Raw genomic sequence first — 13,505 nt, 5'->3', positions numbered from 1 at the left:
CCCCATCAACCTTATAATCAGGCATTTGCTGTACTTTTTATGTTACTCATAGAATGGTCTTTTTCATCACAACTATCTTTGTGTTTTTCTGTATTATTCAAGTTCTGTTAAGGTAGTTTTAAAGTCAGTGTTTTTCTGATGCCATTTCTTACTCTGCTGAAAAGAATCACTTCTGATCTTTTAATGCCTAGTATCTTGCTCTTAATTGTACTGGTAATTCTATTGAGTATTCTTTTATCTGTTTTAATGCTTTTTTTTTTTTTCTAAGCAAAATGGTCATTAAGAGTGGAAATTATTTTATTTACAGCTATATCCCCTTCAGTGCAATATAGTGCACTGTATATAGTTGATACATACAAACGTTGTATGAAAAGCAGATAAACACAAAAGAAGTATATTAGTATGTTATAGTCTGCTGGCTCCAAGGCAGAAACACGATAAAAGAATATGGTAGAGAAACCTAGCTCTGCTTCTGGCAGCTGGTAAACAAAAGGGTTTCAGGGACAAGATACAATCCCCAAGCGTGTGCCCTTGTATTCCCAGTGACCTACTTTTTCCAATTGTGCCCTGCTGCTTTATTTTCCATCACCTGCAGGTAGTCTGTTCAGCCATCAATGGTTTAATTCTTGTGCCCTGATGAATGCTGGGTATAGTAGTGCAGGGCTGTAATCCCAGTTATGTAGGCAGGAGGATTATGCTTTCAAGGCCAGTCTCTGCAATTTAGAAAGACCCTGTCTCTTAAAAAAATGTAAAAGGCTGGGGATGCAGCTCAGGCAGAGTGCTCCTGGGTTCTATCCCTATTACTGCAAATAAATTTTAAAAAACCCATTGATGGTAGAGCACTTGTTTGAACATGTGAGGCACTGGTTTCAATCCTCAGAACCACATTAAAAAAATAAAGGTATTGTGTCCATCTGTAACTAAAAAAATATTTTAAAAATCCACTGATGTCAAGAGTGTTCACTTCCCAAGAGCCTTACCTCTGGACGTTGCTGTAATGGAGAGCAAGCTTTTAGCACATCCTTTTGGGAGACATCTAGATCCAAACCTTATGAAATTTGAAAGAGTCAAACCCAATACAGAAAGTACCTTACTCTGATTAGAAGTACTGTTAGTCATCTTCTTAAATCTTTTTGTTGTTGCCATACATGGGTTTAAACCCAGGGGTGTTTTACCACTGAGCTGCTTCCCCAGCCCTTTCACAGTTCTTTATTTTGAGACAGGTTCTCTGCCAAGTTGCTCAGGCTGGCCTTGAACTTGTGATCCCCCTGCTTCAGTATCCTGAGTCCCCGGAATTATAGTTATGTGCCACCACATCCTCTTGGGTCTGTCATCTTAATACTACAGCTCGTCTCCACAGCAATATCTTAAACTCTTCAGCCCTGTTACTTACAACACAAAAACCTGAACCTTAGGTAACTTCAACTCTATTTTTAATTCTTTGGTTGTAGATGGACACAATACCTGTATTTCATTTATTTATTTTTATGTGGTGCTGAGGATCGAACCCAGTGCCTCATTCATGGTAGGCAAGAACTGTCACAACCCCACCCCCTCTTAGCTACCTTTATACCGGGGTTGAGTATTACTATAGAAAACCACATGATAACACAGATTGGTGCCAGCATATCATTTGCAGTCACCATCCTCAACTAGGTCTTAAACATAAGCAAACAAGTTAATAACAATTTGAAACCACCAGCCCCATTAAGTCTTCACCTTCCCCAATTCTTCTCAATTTGCAGTTTACTTCTATTTCACAGGGAAAAAAAGGGAAATTTCTTTGGCTATATTCCTTGTTACAGCTACCTACCTGTATCCACCATTTACTTCTACTCCTCATAAAGAAAACAGAAGTGTTTAAGGGTCTGTATTGAAGATTTCATCCTTTCTGACCTTGGAAACTTTTACTGTGTGATTCCACTGGCTCTCAAAATCTTAAACTTTTTCCCCAACCCCAAAACTTTAAGCTTAAAGTAATCCTTCCCAGCTGATTGTTTTGCAACCAGGTAATTGTTTCAGTATCTAACCTTTCTAATTGGGTCTTTCCCTTTCATTCAACATGATCAAAACAGGCTGGGGTAGAGCTCATTGGTATAGCACTTGCCTCCAATGTGTGAGGCTACATATCAAAGAGAAAAGAAAAAGGCATCATCATCCATCTGACTACTTAAGCTAGAAATTTACAAGTTAGCTTTGACTCATCCCTCCCCTTCACCTCCACATTCTGTCAAGTCACAAGGGCTTGTGGTTCTCAAATCTGTTTAATTCATCCTCACTCCTCACTTATTTTTTTTTAACTTTTTTTTTTTTTTTTTTTTTTAGTTGGACACAATACCTTTATTTTATTTTTATGTGGTGCTGAGGATGGAACCTAGCACCTCAGGGCACATGCTAAGTGAGCGCTCTACCGCTGAGCTACAACCCAGCCCTAATTCATCCTCACTTCTAACATTAATTTAGAGCCCATCATCTCTCACCTGGAGAATTTTAAAAGTTTCTAAATAATTCTTTATAGAACAGCTTTAAAGTATATGGTTCAGTTGCCTGCAGTATATTCAGAGTTGTACAACCATTACCATAGTTATAGAACATTTTCATGACCCCCCAACAGTTTTCTTAGCATACTCCATTCTTTCCAGATGATTCCTCATTGTTATAATTTCTCTATGCTGTAACCAGATTCTTTTATATATATATACATACACATATACACACACACACACACACACACATACACACTTTTGCCAAAGTCTTTATTACCCTTAGAATAAAACCCAGGTTCCTTTCTGATTTACAAGGCCTTTAGAATCTGGTCTCTGCTTGCTTTTCTGGCCTAATTTCCTTCCTGTGAATTTACATATTCACCAAATTGAATGTTTTAGTTATTTTAATGGGCCTTCTTTCATATACACATCCCTTTTCATTTAAACACTTCTTTGGTTAAATCTGAGGTAATTGTACATTCTAGTTTATTCCTGCTTTCACTTTCACTCTCAAAATATTCCTGTTTGGTTGGTAAATGGTGTAGCATTGGCTAAATTTAATTACATTTCAGGTATCTTCCTCAAGGAGGCTTAAAAAATATATTTCTACTGGCCTGGAGATATATCTTAGTGGAAGAATGCTTGTCTAGCAGCAAGAAAAATCTTTCTACTACCTTGGGTTACTGTTGAGAGCCACAGCCGAAGGGGCCCCAGCAACCTTTCAGACTGCCAGCTGATGATTGGCTCACAGCGGCCCCAGCAACTTCTAGCTGATTGGCTCCTCTGCGGTGATGCTCATTGGGCTGTTTCCCTGCCCTTTCAGACCACGGAGCTGCTCATTGGGGGACTTTTTTGGCTCCGCCCACGCGACCCAGCCAATCGGCCTCAAGAGCAGGAGTGGGGGAGGTGGAGAGGCTTGTGGGAAGCCGGTGGTGGCAGTTGGGCTCTGAGGGTTTTTCCTGAGGAGCTGTTTTGTTTGGCGTGTGTGGTTCTAAAAATAAAGTTCGTTTCTTTTGACAAGTGGCTCCTGAATCCTGCCCAGCCAGACTGCGGCATTTGGTGGCTCGCACAGGGAGCGACTGAGGGTAAGAGATAAGGTAAACTGCTCGCCCCTGAGGGCAGGGCGAGAGGATGGGTAGCCATTTTAAGATTCCTCTTTTGTTTTGCTTCACTTTTGTTTTAAGTTGCCTGTCCCTGGAGATGAGTGAGACGGAAGAAAACCGCTCACATCTGAGGAAAAACTACGTCTGAGGAACAGATAGGGAGAAAGGACGGATGCACATGTCAGGAGGATAGAAAGGCTATAATGACTTTTTGTTGTTCCCTTTTTATTTCATTCTGTCTCCGTTTTGTTTGGCGTCATCTTGTTGGGTTGTATTATAGTAGAAATACGGGATCAGAAATTAGTAAAAAACAAACTGAAAGAGTGTTAAGTAAATTGTTAGAGGAAGGAGGCATCTCAGTAAAATCAAGAACAGTCAAGGCATACGTTGATACAATACAAAAATGTAGCCCATGGCTTTTTAAGGAGGAGTTGTTAAATATATCACAATGGAACCATCATGGTGAAGATTTAAAAAGAATAGAAAAGAACAGCCCAGGGACTCTGCCAGTTGGCACATTGCCATTGTGGACGTTTGTATCTGGTTTGCTTAGTCCAAAGCCTTCAGTTCAGACAAAGATAGAGGAACAAAGCGACCAGGTGTTTATCCACGATATCGTGGAGAAAGGCATCGGGCTCCATTGCCAAAAAATGGACAGGGGGGCCCAATGCTCCGGGGCCCAAAACCACAAATATACGGAGCACTGGAGAAACCCAGCAACCCCATCAGGGTAGTGCCCAGGACACATTGTCCATCAGATCCCTCATCAGACAAACCAGAGGGAGCGCAGGGTTGGACATCTGCGCCTCCGCCATATCAGTACTAACTCCAGAGATGGGAGTTCAAATCATTCACACAGGGGTAAAAGGACCTCTTCCCAAAGGAACAGTAGGCTTATTACTGGGACGCAGCTCTTCAACTCTAAAAGGACTTATGATAAGTCCTGGGGTAATTGATCCTGATTATGAAGGTGAAATAAAAATTATAGCCAGTTCTCCAAAGGGTATATCAGTAATTTCACCAGGAGATAGAATAGCACAGTTACAAATAATACCCAGCCTACATGATAAATTTTCCAGTCGTACTGTAGAAAGAGGTTCCAAGGGATTAGGCTCCACAGGTATAGATTGGGCTATGCTTTCTTTAAATTTAGATTCTCGCCCCATGCTAAAACTAAATATTCAAGGACATGAATTTAATGGGCTACTGGATACAGGTGCAGACCTTAGCATCATCTCTTGTCAAGAATGGCCAAAACATTGGCCATTACAACAAGCCACTCAAACGCTTCGAGGCCTAGGAGTGGCGACTAATCTCCATAGAAGTGCAATGGTATTAGATTGGAAGGATCCTGAAGGATGTGAAGGAACTATAGAGCCATATGTATTGGATCATCTTCCTATAAATTTATGGGGACGAGATGTCCTAGATCAATTAGGTTTGACATTAACAAATAACATCAACCAAAATGCACCCACTATTATGACTAGACAAGGTTTTAGGAAAGGAAAAAGATTAGAAAAACAAGAACAAGGTATAGCAGCACCAATACAAATAGATCAAGGAACAGACAGACATGGGTTGGATTTTCAGAAAGGGCCACTGAGACAATCAAAATTACTTGTAAATCAGAAAGACCAGTATGGGTTCCTCAGTGGCCCCTGACTAAAGAAAAGATACAAGCAGCCCATGACCTAGTCAAACAACAACTAGCGGAAGGACATATACACCCTTCTGTATCTCCCCATAATACTCCCATTTTTGTCATCAAAAAGAAATCTGGTAAATGGAGATTATTGCAAGATTTAAGAGCCATTGATAATGAGATGGTTATTATGGGACCTGCTCAATCAGGGATTCCTCAATTGTCTGCTTTGCCAAAAACTTGGTATGTTTTAGTTATAGATATTAAAGATTGTTTTTTTTCAATTCCAATTCATCCTGAGGATAGTCCACGTTTTGCATTTACTATCCCTGCACTGAATCATGAAGGTCCTGATCAGAGATATGAATGGAAAGTACTCCCTCAAGGGATGGCTAACAGCCCAACTATGTGTCAAATTTATGTTAACAAAGTAATCCAGCCCAGAAATCAAAATCCTGAACTACAAATATTTCACTATATGGATGATGTATTATTAGTACACAAAGCTAAAAACACATTGCTAGAATGTTATGCCACACTTACAAACTTATTAAAAAATTATAATCTAGAGAGAGCAATAGATAAAGTACAATTAAATTTTCCAATTAATTATTTAGGAGTTCTATTATCCTCAACCATGGTCCGTCCACCAAAAATTCAAATACGAGTAGATCAACTCAAATCACTTAATGACTTTCAAAAGTTATTAGGAGACATAAATTGGATAAGGCCTTATCTAGGTATACCAACAGGAGAGTTGGGACCTTTATTTGATATCCTAAAAGGTCCATCAGATCCAAATTCACCCCGAATGTTAACGCCTGAAGCAAGAAAGGCATTAAAAATCATTGAAACATAATATGGAAAATATGCATTTGGATAGAATTGATATAAGTTTGCCTTTATTATTTATTGTACTACCAACAAAAAATATTCCTACAGGAGTATTTTGGCAAGGACGTCCATTATTATGGATCCATTTATCTTATTCTCCTAACAATATTCTTACTAGGTATCCTGAGGCTGTAGGACAATTAATACTCAAAGGAATAAAAGCAGCAAAGGGAGTGTTTGGAATTTCTCCAATAAAATTATTACTCCATATACTATGAATCAAATTGATTAGTTAGCTAATGAGTTAAATACTTGGGCAATAATCATGTGCAAATCTAATGTTTCATTTGATAACCACTTACCATCTAATCCTTTATTGTCTTTTTGGTCATCGCATCCTGTAATTTTTCCAAAAATGACAAGAAAAACACCTATCATGAATGCTCCAAATATATTCACTGATGGATCAAATAATGGTACAGCAGCAATAGTTACACCTGATCAAACTTTTACATTTGTAGTACCCAAACAATCAGCTCAAAAGGTAGAGCTTAATGCAGTATTACAAGCTTTTGTGATGTTTAAAGATTCTGTATTTAATTTATTTTCCGATAGTCAGTATGTAGTTAATGCTATAGTATCCCTTGAAGATGCTGGTAGGATTTCCCCTTCCTCTACTGTTTTCTCTTTGCTTTCCACTATACAAAGTCTAATCTGGGACAGAAAAGATCCGTTCTTTATAGGACATATCAGAGCACATACAGGATTGCCTGGATCCCTTAGTTTGGGCAATGATTTAGCAGATAAAACTACACATGACATACATATTTTCTCTACACTAGAAGAAGCTATAAGTTTTCATAAAAAGTTCCATGGCAATGCTAATACTTTACAAAAGCGTTTTAAAATAACTAAGGAACAAGCTAGACAAATAATAAAACAATGTCAAAATTGTGTGACCTTTTTACCACAAGTTAATCTTGGAGTCAATCCTAGAGGATTGATACCTAACCATATTTGGCAGATGGACGTCACACACTTGCCAGAATTTGGAAAATTAAAATATTTGCATGTTACAGTTGATACTTCTTCTGGACTTTTGATGGGCTCCCTTCATGCCAGAGAAAAAACTAAAGATGTTATAGCTCATTGCTTACAAATTTTGCCACTGTGGGCGTTCCAAAACAGTTAAAAACAGATAATGCCCCTGGTTATACTTCTACCTCTTTTAAACAATTTTGCTCATCATTTGGCATTACTCATATAACCAGAATCCCATACAATCCACAGGGACAAGGCATAGTTGAAAGAGCTCATCAAACTATTAAAATGTACTTATTAAAGCAAACAGACGGAATTGGGAAGGGGTATATATTCCCCAAAGATAAACTTAAAATAACCCTTTTTACTCTGAACTTTTTAATTTGGATTCATCAGGACTTAGTGCTGTGGAAAGGCATATGTGTCCAAAAAATGTGCATAAGCCCAAGGTACTTTGGAAGGATATTCTAACAGGACAATGGAAAGGTCCTGACCCAGTAATTGTCTGGAGTCTGTTTGTGTGTTTCCACAGGGAGAACAGCAGCCAATTTGGATTCCAGAGAGATTAACTAAAGTGATTTCTATAGACCAAAAAGAAGATGATTTGGCTCAAATCCATACATAACAGCTGATATCCAAAACTCCAGTTTGGCTATCCTTACATCTGTGACAGAACCAGGATGCTTTTTTTCAATATCTATTTTATTATTGCCCTTTCCCACATCATGAAGTTCTATTTTGGTTTTTGAGCTCATACAGACCTAGGTTAATGTTTTACTGATCAGTTCTATTTTTTGACTATAGAGTTTTTAAACATTGCAATGGAGATTTCACCTGTAAAAAGTTATAGGCCTTTACTATTATGTTATGTGTTGTATGTATTATATTATGTGTGCACACTTGTGTTTTGTGTTATATATTTGAATGTACGTATGTCCATATATCATATATGATGAGCACTCATGAAAAAATGGATCCAAATATTTTTTTTTATTCACGTGATTTAAATGGTTTAATTTAAATTGGGTAAACAACTGTTGAGGATTGTTTTAAAATGTGAACAATAAAGGAGGTTAACAGATCTGTTTGTTTACTTTCACCTTTCCTTTTCATTATATTTAATAATTCTCTTCAAGACAATGTAAATTGTTAAGAAAATTGTTTTCTTTTAGTGCCTTCTGGAATGTTACATAATTTTTTCTTTAGCCATTATTGCCAGAATTCCTATCTTCATCCCAGTGCTGGTGAAGACAAAGATAAAACCAATCTACAGCTTCTGCAATAGCCATCACTGAACAGCTTGCAGAACTTGCCTGGACTATGTATCACCTGCATGCATTGTGAACTATCTGTTGGTGCAGCGACTTGTGGTAGTGTTGGGGTATTTATGCTGATGGTGTCATCGGTGGTACAATTTTTCCAAAAGGAGCCGTCAATTGGCTTGGTGTATCTTCCTCCCTTCTGCTTGTCATGATCGTTCAGCTAAAATTTGGGGGCCAACAGAGGTGAGGCAAAGAAATTCACCCCCCGCTGGTACAAAGACCTCTCCACAGGTGTGGCTGTATACTGGACCGGTAGTCAGTGACGGGTAAGATCCAATTGCAATGGTACCAACCTAAGACAGGAGGCTGACGCCTTGAGGTCAGCTCATCCGATAACGGGTAAGGACCATATGTACTATTGGACAACCTAAGTCAGGCACGGTCCCTAAGCCACATGCTTGTTGTTTAAACAGAGAGGGGGAGATGTTAAGAGCCACAGCCGAAGGGGCCCCAGCAACCTTTCAGACTGCCAGCTGATGATTGGCTCACAGCGGCCCCAGCAACTTCTAGCTGATTGGCTCCTCTGCGGTGATGCTCATTGGGCTGTTTCTGCCCTTTCAGACCATGGAGCTGCTCATTGGGGGACTTTTTTGGCTCCGCCCACGCGACCCAGCCAATCGGCCTCAAGAGCAGGAGGAGTGGGGGAGGTGGAGAGGCTTGTGGGAAGCCGGTGGTGGCAGTTGGGCTCTGAGGGTTTTTCCTGAGGAGCTGTTTTGTTTGGCGTGTGTGGTTCTAAAAATAAAGTTAGTTTCTTTTGACAAGTGGCTCCTGAATCGTGCCCAGCCAGACTGCGGCATGTTACCTTTATTTAAATTTCAGAGGCACCGTATGTTACCTAACACCAAACTATATTATAATTACTCATTTTGATTGTTATCACTATTGTGAGGACAGGAACTTGTATCTGTTCTATTTATTTCTGTGTTCTCAACACCTAACAATGGCTGGTACATAGTAGGCATTCAACTGAACAAAATCTACATAAAGCAGTGTATAAGTCACAAAGGGGATTTGAGTAACCAGGATCATTGAAACCAGGATTTTGGAATCAATAGTGAAATGTCTTTGACAGTATGAAGTAAGGATTAATTGATTTAAATTAAACAAACTTCCCAAAATATAAAGAGGACAAGACCAAACAGTGCCTATCTCCCAAAGGTCAATTTAACATCTGACAATCATATAGTAAATTATATTAGCAGAATGAAAGAAAACCCACATTATCATGCCAATAGAAGAAAAAAAATTGGCAAAATTCAAGATGTTATGACAACTCACCAAATTAGGAACAAAAGGAAACACCCTCAACCCGATAAACATATAAAAAGTCTACTCTTAATAAGCATAATATTTGAAGACTTAAAACATTCTCCTTACGATCAGGAACTAGACAAGGTTGCCTGCTTTTATAGTTCTATTCAAAATAGAGCTAGCCAGACCAATATGGCAAGAAAAAGAAAAGGCACATAGCTTAGAAGGAATCTTACAGTGAACGACTAGACTAAATTTGTAAGGTAATAGGATAAAAAGATCAAACAGTTGCATTTTATGTACTATCAAATATAGGAACTATTAACAGTGAAATTAAAACATTTGCGATTAAAATTAATGAAAGATGTATAAAATTTATAAACTGATAACTTATGACATTGCTGAAAGATTAAAGAAATGAAATATGTTTGTGGCTTGGAATAATCAGTATTGTCAAGATGTCCATTCTCTCCAAATTAACCTGTGAATTCAATACAATCCCTAGGAACTACCTACATGCCTTTTTAAAAAAATTATTTGTTTATTTTTTAGTTGCAGAGGAACATGATACCTTTATTTTATTTATTTTTGTGTGGTGCTGAGGATTGAAACCAGTGCCTCACATGTGAGTACTCTGCTAGGTGAGTACTCTGCTGCTGAGCCATAAACTCAGCCCCCACATTGCCTTTTTTCTTCCTTTTTTAAAATAGAAATCAATGGGCCAATTCCGAAATTTACATGGAAAAGCAAAAGATTTAAAATAGCCAAAATAAAGTTGGAGGATTTACACTAAAATATTTAAAAATCTTAGTATAATGAATATAATATTGTACTTCAAAGGGAGAGGCAGCTAGGCACGGTGGCACACACCTGTGATCCGGGTGGCTCAGGAGGCTGAGGCAGGAGGATCAAGAGTTCAAAGCCAGCCTCAGCAAAAGCAAGGTGTTAAGCAACTCAGTGAGACCCTGACTTTAAATCAAATACAAAATAGGGCTGAGGAGATGGCTCAGTGGCCGAGGGTGAAAGAGTCCCAGCAAGAAGGCGGCACAGGCACAGTAGAAGCAGAGAGGAACATCACAACTGTTGACACCACACTTATGAGCGTCTCACTGCCAGCCACACCCCATCTTGTCTGATCACACTGTGCTGGCAGGACTGGGTGTGATGCCACAGAGAGGGTGCTTTAGCTCCTGACACCATCTCTCTCTGAAGCTCCTGGGCTCATACCACTGTCTGATTGGAGGATAAGGGCTTCAGGCCCCTCATCACTGGTGCTGCCAGTACCAGAGGCCATCACAAGTAAAGAGCCAACATCACCAGTGCCATGTATTACCTGATAGAAGCCACATTCCCACTGTAGGAATGGCCACATAGTGTGCATCCCACACATTCTGCTGACTCACAGAGGTAGTGGTTCTCTCCAGCTCTGACACAGCATGCACTAAGCCTAAACTCACTAATCATAGCCAAAGAAACTACAGGGAGAATTCACTACAGTGCTTAGCTAGAAGTAAAGCCAACACTGCATAACAAACTGATAAATACCCTAAGACACATCTTTGACAGTAGTAAACTATGACTATATAAGAAAGGAAAAAAAAAAAAAAAGAACCAAGACTATTCAAAACAACTAGAAAAGAATAAAGAAATAACAGATTTATTATGTTTATGGCTTTGAATAACCTTGAAGTAAATGGACTAAGTTCTTTAATTAAAAGAAACATATAAACTGAATTAAACAAAGCAAAACCCAACAATATACTACCTTCAAGAAACTCGTTTCAAGCCAGGTGCAGTGGCACACACCTGTAATCCCAGTGGCTTGGGAGGCTGAGAGTGGAGGATCAAGAGTTCAAAACCAGCTTCAGCAATGGCAAGGCACTAAGCAACTCAGTGAGACCTTGTCTCTAAATAAAATACAAAATAAATAGGGCTAGGATATGGCTCAGTGGTCGAGTGCCCTTGAGTTCAATCCTTGGTACCAAAAAAAAAAAAAGAAAGAAAGAAACTCATTTCACCAGGAAGCACACATGTAGACCGAAAGTGAAAGCATGGAAAATGATTGATATTTCAAACAAATGGAGTCATAAAGTAAGCAGGAGCAGCTATACTTTGTCTGACAAAATAGACTTTAAGACAAAAAATGTAAATGAGACAAGATTGTTATATTATGATCAGGTGACCAACTCATCAAGAAGACATAATGATTGTAAATCTATGAGCACCTAGCGTCAGAGCACCCAATTTTATAAAATAATAAACCTAAGGTAGAGATAGGCTCCAGTACAATAATGGGGTATTTCAATGCTCCACACTCATCAATGCATATACCATCCAGACAAAACATCAATAAAGAAACAGAGTCAAATTTATTCTAGATCAAATGAACTTAAGACACTTTCAGAGCAATCCATCCAATGACTAGAGAATATATGTTCTTTTCATCAGTGTATACAATCTTCTCTAGAACAGTATATGGGGCCACAAAACAAGTCTTAGCAAATTGAAAATATTGAAATCATAATCATCCTTTTGTTTTGTGCTGGGGGTCAAACCTACGGCCTCATGATGGCAAGCACTCTCCCACTGAGACACATCCCATTCTCAGATCTTGTATCTTTTCTGATCACAATGAAATGAAATTAGAAATCAATAGCAAGAGAAATTTTGGAAATGATACAAATACTTGCAGACTTAACAACATACTTTGAACAAACAGTAAGGAGGTCAGAAGGGGAATTTTTAAATTTCTTGCAACAAATGAAAATATAAACACAACATACCAAAACTCATGGGATGCAGCCAAAACAGCATGAAGAGGGAAGTTTACAGCAATGATGCCTATATTAAAAAAAAAAAAAAGATTTCAAATAAGCAACCTAATAATGTATCTCAAGGACTTAGAAAAGCAAGGAGAAAACAAACCCCAAACGAGTAGAACAGAAATAGCAAAGATCAGAGTTTTTAAAAAAATTATGAAACAAAGACTTGGTTCTTTAGATAAACAAAATTGTCAAATCTTTAGCTAGACTAACTAAGACAAAAAGAGAGAGGGAGAGAAGACCCAAATAAAATTAAAGACAAAAAAGGAGACATTACAAATGATAACACAGAAATTCAAGGACCATTAAGCATTATTTTGAAAAACTGTACAATAACAAATTGGAAAATCTGTAAGAAACGGACAAATTCAATCAAGAGAATATAAAAAACTAAATGGGCCAATAACAACTAATAAGATTCAAAAAGTAATAAGTCACCTAAGAAAGAAAAACCTAGGACAGGATGGCCTCACTGAAGAATTTTACTAAACTTTGAAAGAACTAACACCCATGTTTCTCAAACTATTCGACATCATTGAAAGGAAGGAAACCTTTCCTAATGTTTTCTGAGACTAAATTTATTGTGTTACCAAAACCTGACAAGGATCCACCAAAAAGGAAAACTAGAGACCAATATTTCTGATAAACAGATGAAATAATCACCAACAAAATACTAGCAAATCAAATTTCACAGCACAATTAAAAAGATTATACATGATCATTCCAAGGATGCAAGAATTGTTCGGCATATGCAAATCAATAAATGCAATACATCACATAAACAGAATGAAGTATAAAAATCATATGATTATCTCAAGAGATGCAGAAAAAGGCATTTGATAAAATTCAACATCCCTTCATGATAAAATCCCTGAATAAATTAGGTATTGAAGGTTCATACAGCAACATAATAAAGGCTATATATAACAAACCAAAGACAACATCATACTGAATGTGGAAAAACTGAAGGCATTTCCTCTAAGTGCAGGAACAAGACAAGG

This window comes from Marmota flaviventris, chromosome 1 (genome assembly GCF_047511675.1).
Source record: "Marmota flaviventris isolate mMarFla1 chromosome 1, mMarFla1.hap1, whole genome shotgun sequence".
NCBI classification, from domain to species: domain Eukaryota; kingdom Metazoa; phylum Chordata; class Mammalia; order Rodentia; family Sciuridae; genus Marmota; species Marmota flaviventris.
The sequence above is the reverse complement of the archived record's forward strand: the minus strand, read 5'-3'. Positions refer to the sequence as shown.